Genomic DNA, 6,493 nt, shown 5'->3' with positions numbered 1-6,493 from the left:
CCGCCTGACTGCCGTCTTTCGGGTCGGCGAGGGGGGGGGGTGACTTGTAAAAAATATGTGGGACAGAAAAGGGTTAGGCATGTTTTCTTGCCTGTTGAATCTCCTCTACAAATGACCTCACCCACCCCTAGGTTTGGATGGGAAAACACCATATTTCCGTCATTTATTTATTAAATTTATTTTACGAAATTTATACTCCACCTTCCTGCCCTCATGAGGGCGACCAGAGTGGCTAACGAATTAACACACACACAATAATAATCCTGAGTTGCCACCCACCTAATCTCAAAAGGTAGGAGCACCTGAAATGGCCTTGGAAGAGGACCAGAGTGGATGTGCAGGTTCATAAGGGAGTAGGTGGTCCTTCAGGTATGTTGGTCCCAAACTGTCTAGGGCTTTAAAGGCCAACACCTTGAATTGTGCCTAGAAACAGATTGGGAGCAAGTGTAAATGTTTCTGAACACTTTTGTAGAGCAGCCCCACCGTGAGTGCATTGCAGTAATCTAATCTAGGCATAACCACGGCATGACCACAATGCCCAGGAAAGGCTGCCGCTGGCTAACCAGCCAAAACTGGTAAAAGGAGCTCCTAGACGCAGCTGCCACCTGCTTATCCAGCATTAAGCTTGGGTCCAAGAGCACCCCCTATTCCTTCAAGGGGAGTGCAGCCCCATCCAAAACAGGTGACACTTCTACAGGAGCACTTCCATCTTGTCGGGATTAAGCTATAGTTTATTAGTCTGCATCCACTCCAAAATCATAATGGATCATTCTGCCATGAATTCTTACTCTAACCTGGAGAACCAGGTTTGATTCCCCACTCTTCCACATGAAGCCTGCTAGGTGACCTTGGGCCAGTCACAGTTCTCTCAGAACTCTCTCAGCTCCACCTACCTCACAAGGTGCCTGTTGTGAGGACAGGAAGGGAAGGTGATTGTAAGCCACTTTGAGACTCTTTAGGGCAGTAGGGTTGCCATCCACCCTATGGGGACAGGGCTTCCCCCGATTTTGGACCCCAAATCCATCGCCAGCCAGCTGGCTGACAGGGGAGCCCCACCCCCCAAAAACCCACCCTTCTGATATGCCCAGTGTGATGATGTCACCCAGAGGTTTCTTGCCTGTTGAATCTCCTCTACCCAGAGGTGACATCATCATGCCAGGCACGTCATGCAGGGGACGCTCTAGAATTTGGATAAAAACCCCATGGTAACCATAGAGGGGTTTTTGGCCAAATGCTAGAGCATCTCCCGCGTGACATGCTCAGTGCGATGATGCCACCTCTGGGTGGCATCATTGCAGTGTGCGTGCTTCGTGCAGAAGATCCCAGGGAGCAGCATGGAGCCCCCCACTGACAGACAGCACCTGGCAAACCCTCTAGGGCGGAGAAAAACAGGGTACAAAAGCCAACTCCTCCTCTTCTACCTTGTTAAATGACAAATTCTATTTATCTACAATATCCCCAAACCATAGGTGTCAAAACAAAGGAATTGCCACCTGGCGTCACTCCAATAAATCTGGGAGACACCAACATACAGTTGGTCTATTGGGTCCTTCTGAATGATGGTTCCACATGGTGCATTTCCCCCTGAAAGTGCTGATTCCAGACTTTTCCCCAGGCAGTGCTGGGTCCCGCTATCTCAGATGATTGCTTAGTCCCCAGGAAACAGCAGGAACGAGAGAGATAAAAGGCCATCTGTGGCTGGCTTAACCCCGAATGCATCACACATTATAGATGCCTCAAGATGTCTTTCTGAAAGCTTTAATAAAATCCATATTGATTCATTGTCACAAGACATTAAAGTTGCTTTCTCCCCAAACTGCACTGTATAATCTTCGGGGAGTTTTTAAACACTGTCTTGGCAGAAGGATGGATGTCTTTAGTGGGAAGTGACATTTATTGAAAAAGTGTGAGAAGAAGCGTGGAGGAGGTGGAGGTGTTGGGGGGAGGGTTGGCGAGTTGAAAGAAGGGACAGTTCTGCTCCACTCTCTTAAACTTTCTCTTCTCTTGTCTAGAATGGCGCAAAGAGTTGTCTCAGGAGAAAGGGGTGTAGAATGGTAGCAAGGAGACATTCGGTGTAGTGTGAAGGAGATAAGAACCTGCCGGTTTGTTCAGGGACTGGGGAAGGCCAATAGTGCAGTGGACGAACACAAGCTTCGCATGCAAAGAAGTTCTAAGTTCAACCTCTGGTTGAAATAAAAATAGTTCAGGCCTTTCTCTACATATGCAGTAGCATGAGGGGTAGATTTCTGAGGTAGTGAAATGGAAAGCACCACTTCAGAACACAGGAAGTGGATAGGGTTGCCAGCCTCCAGCTGGAGGAGGGGAATCCCCTGCCCCGGGGCCCTTGCCACCGATCAGTTGGCCAGCCGTGGGACTGACCAGGAAGAGGAGGGAGGCCCAGGCTATGTCACCAGCAATGTGGCAACATCACTTCCGGTGTGTACCAGAAGTGATATCATCATATGGGCGACACTCTGTCATTTGGGCAAAAACTCTATGGTAGAAGCCATTTTTAACCATAGAGTTTTTGTGTTTTTTTAATTGACTCTCCTAAAAAGGAGAGAGTTTATTCATTTTTCGTATAAGAAAGAGGAAGGTATATAGTGGGATAAAGAAAAGTTTGGGTGATCTTATTATTAGTATGTTAATCTTTTATTAGTAATACACAAATCTTCTTTTGGCTTCTTCTGCGAGTTGTCAATCGTCTTTCATCTTTATCTGTTAAGAAAATAAAAAAACTGTTAATAGATTAGTAGTGTCCCTCTGGTTTTTGTTAGTAAAGTCTTTTTCATGCGCTTTCCGAACTCGTCTTCATGGTCTGGGCAGCCTCCCTTTCACGTCTCTCAGGTTGTATAATGGACCCTTCCCTGCTCCTTTATCCTCCGGGGTCTTAACTTCCCCCTCCGATCCGCTGTCTCTGTCGCTGTCCAAATGAAAATTAACCATAGAGTTTTGCCCAAATGACAGAGCATCACCAGGATGTCCCAATGTGATGACATCACTTCTAGTACATGCCCGCTGGTGGCCAGGAGGGACCCGGCAACCGTAGAACTGGATCACATCTCTTTTTAACTGTTCCCATAGGTGAAAAATTCCTTGCAAACAGAAAACTGGCATGGTAGAGGGAGAGCTGGAGTATTTGGGGAGCATTAAAAAGGATATTGCCCCTACTTACAGAGTGCAGGAGCACAGTCTACTTAACACTTCAGGATTGCTCCTAGGGTTGCCAGTTGAGGGCTGGTACCAGACAAGAGATTTGAGGAGGTGGGGACATGGGGGTGGCAATGAGGCAATGCCATGATTTCACTTCTAGGGCAAACCCAGAAGTGATGTCATTGCAATGCTCTAGGAGTCAAGTGAAACTCTATGGTTCCAGTAAACCTGGAAGCAATGTCATGATGTTGCTGCACCGCCTGTCTCTCCACACTTTCCCCCTCTTCCTTCCATTTTACTAGTGAAAGCAGCAAAACCAAGTTACCCACAGATAAGGCAGTGGGGGGCTCTCTACACCTCTAGAGACTCCCCAGGCCTGCAGAAAAATATGGCTTTGTAAATTAAACCAAAGGCCAAAGACATTTTTAAAAATAACTGGTGAGTACTGAGCTTGCTCTAGGAAGCAGAACATGTTGAGATCTGTTTGGTGTTAGTTAAAGGTGGAGGGAAAGCAGGGCTCTTTTTGTAGAAAAATCCCAGCAAGAACTCATTAGCATAATAGGCCACACCCAACAGCCAGAACTCATTAGCATATTAGGCCACACCCCTGACAGCACAGCTCATTAGCCTATGAGGCCACACACCTGTGTTACCAGAAGTGTGCTCACTCAGCCACACCCACCTTTTGCTTGTTATTCTGTTTACCTTGTTTGTGGTCAAAACCCAGGGCTTTTTTTTTTGTAGCAGGAACTCCTTTGCATGTTAGGCCACACACCCCTAATGTAGCCAATCCTAATGAGTTCCTGCTGTTGGGTGTGGCCTATTATGCTAATGCGTTCCTGCTGGGTGTGGCCAACTTGGGAGCCAGCCGGAACTCCATTCCTGTGCGTTCCTGTCCAAAAATAGCCCTGAGGGAAAGTAACCTGTCCAGACGCATACAAGTTGATCAAGTCACAGAAATGAAGAGTGGAGGTAGAGTCTCCTCCCCACACTGCGGGCTCCCAGCTTGTATCTTTAAATTCCCTAATGAGGCAATCATGGCTTCCTTCATTTCTGTCAGTCCCAACCTTGCTTCCTCCCATTGCCTCTGCTGCCTGGCTTCTATAAGTCCTGTCCTGTAAAGAAGGTGCGGAGAGAGGTAGACAGCAAGACTAGAAGAGAAACTAGTGCAAAGAAGATGTGGTGGGTGTTTCCATTCCCATGGCATCAGGGAATTCACAGGCAGGTGCCTCGTCCCCAGAGGATTAATTTATTTTAGTGCTGTGGCTCCAAAAAAAGGTTCAAGCTGCCAGACGCATCAATCTTCAGGCAATTGTCTTAAAATGATGTGCAGATATCCCTTGTATTATTTTTACAATCTCTATATTAGGAAAAGTTCCCTTTTTTCGCAAAGCAGACAAACCAGAGTTCAAGTGGAGTTCAGAAGTGCACTTAGTTGTCAGTAATTCAGTATTTTTAGCAACCGTGGGGACCGGCCTTCTGTCTATGGGGGCAAAATTGATTTCCTGTTGCACACCCACTACTACTATTATCACAGTAGGGTCTAGAATTCATGGGTTAAAGATTCCTATATATAGGTACACTTGTTGGATATAGATATATGCATTATTTTTAAGCCTCACTTATTTTTCAGGGGAAAGGGGACTTAATTGGAATTAATGTTATGTCTGCAATGCCCCAGAGGTATCAAGCTGTGTTTATTGGACATGTGCAGAATTTTATTATGGTTTGTTTTCAGGTTTCTTGAAATGCCCTCTAAATATAGTGTTAACCAAGCACAACTCTCTATCAAGACAATACTTTATTTCTTAGTATACAGTGGGGCATACATGTTTGGACTACATGTTCTTCCAAATTGCACTAACACAAAGTAGATATAAACATGGGATGGTGCAAATTAAATCGGGCCGAGCTTTCTTCCAAACAGTGCTTCCACAGACTTTCACAGTTTATTGTGGATTTCTTCTTTGCAGGGCACAGTCTTCATTGCTTCCCCCAAGACTGTGCCTTTGCTGTGGGATCATACCTTCTGAGTACTCATCATCATCATCAAGTAGTTTTTCCCCCAAGGAAAATGCATTCCCCCCCTCCTAATAAATGGACTGCTGTTCCTTCCTAGTTTTCTGCTCTCATATCCCAGGTTCAAACCCCAGCCCTATGAGGAAAGGCTGAGGGACTTGGGGATGTTCAGTCTGGAGAAGAGGAGGCTGAGGGTAGACATTATTGCTCTCTTTAAGTATTTGAAGGGCTGTCAATTGGAGGAGGGCAGGGAGCTGTTCCTGTTGGCAGCAGAGGAGAGGACTCAAATAAATGGGTTTAGAATAAGGGCAGAAAGGTACCAGCTGGATATTAGGAAAACCTTTTTTACAGTGAGAGTTGTTCAACAGTGGAATCAGCTGCCTAGAGTCCCTGGCAGTCTTTAAGCAGCAGCTGGACAAACACTTGTCAGGGATGCTCTAGGCTGACCCTGCATTAAGCAGGAGGTTGGACCAGATCGCCTGTATGGCCCCTTCCAACTCTGTGGTTCTATGATTCTATGATTCTATATCCCTACTTCTGATTTTGCTTTTATAACTCTATCATCCATCCTGACTGTAATGTATTCAGAAGCTGCCCTGAATGCATTAAGATGAACGTGAAATCATCTCATAGGGAAGCTATGTTAAGCTTCGTCTTGGCCAGGGATTCGCGCCAAGACTAATGCGACCAATCACATTCAAACAGACGGGAAGCGGGAACGCTTGTGATTGGACTGTATGCGCTCAACCTGATAGGTTGATATCTGTATAGGAGGTGTGGCTACATTAGCCCGGAATGTTTAAATACCGAGCAGCTGCAATGGAAAAGCTGTTCGGGCTATCGAATGTTGTACCGTGTTGGAGAAGTGATCATCGAGCTGAATAAACCTGAGTTTTTGTTGAAATCACTCTCTGACTATTTGTTAAGCACCAGACTTAACAAATTGGCGACGAAGGTGGGATGCTAGTGCGGGTAGGCAGCCCCGCTAAGTCCCAACCCACGACGGACAACGAGTGAGCGGCAGCTCAACGTGGCAGAGCAGCAACAGGCACCACCTGAGCAAGTGGCAGCGATTGCAGCTATGGCCAATAGCCCGAAGTTCGAGGCATTCGAACCAGCGACCGAGGACTGGGACGCTTACCTGCTGAGGTTCGGGTCCAACCCACGACGGACAACGAGTGAGCGGCAGCTCACCGTGGCAGAGCAGCAACAGGCACCACCTGAGCAAGTGGCAGCGATTGCAGCTATGGCCAATAGCCCGAAGTTCGAGGCATTCGAACCAGCGACCGAGGACTGGGACGCTTACCTGCTGAGGTTCGGG

The sequence above is a fragment of the Gekko japonicus genome, unplaced genomic scaffold, assembly GCF_001447785.1.
Source record: "Gekko japonicus isolate JY-2015 unplaced genomic scaffold, Gekko_japonicus_V1.1 scaffold1054, whole genome shotgun sequence".
NCBI lineage: Eukaryota > Metazoa > Chordata > Lepidosauria > Squamata > Gekkonidae > Gekko > Gekko japonicus.
The sequence above is the reverse complement of the archived record's forward strand: the minus strand, read 5'-3'. Positions refer to the sequence as shown.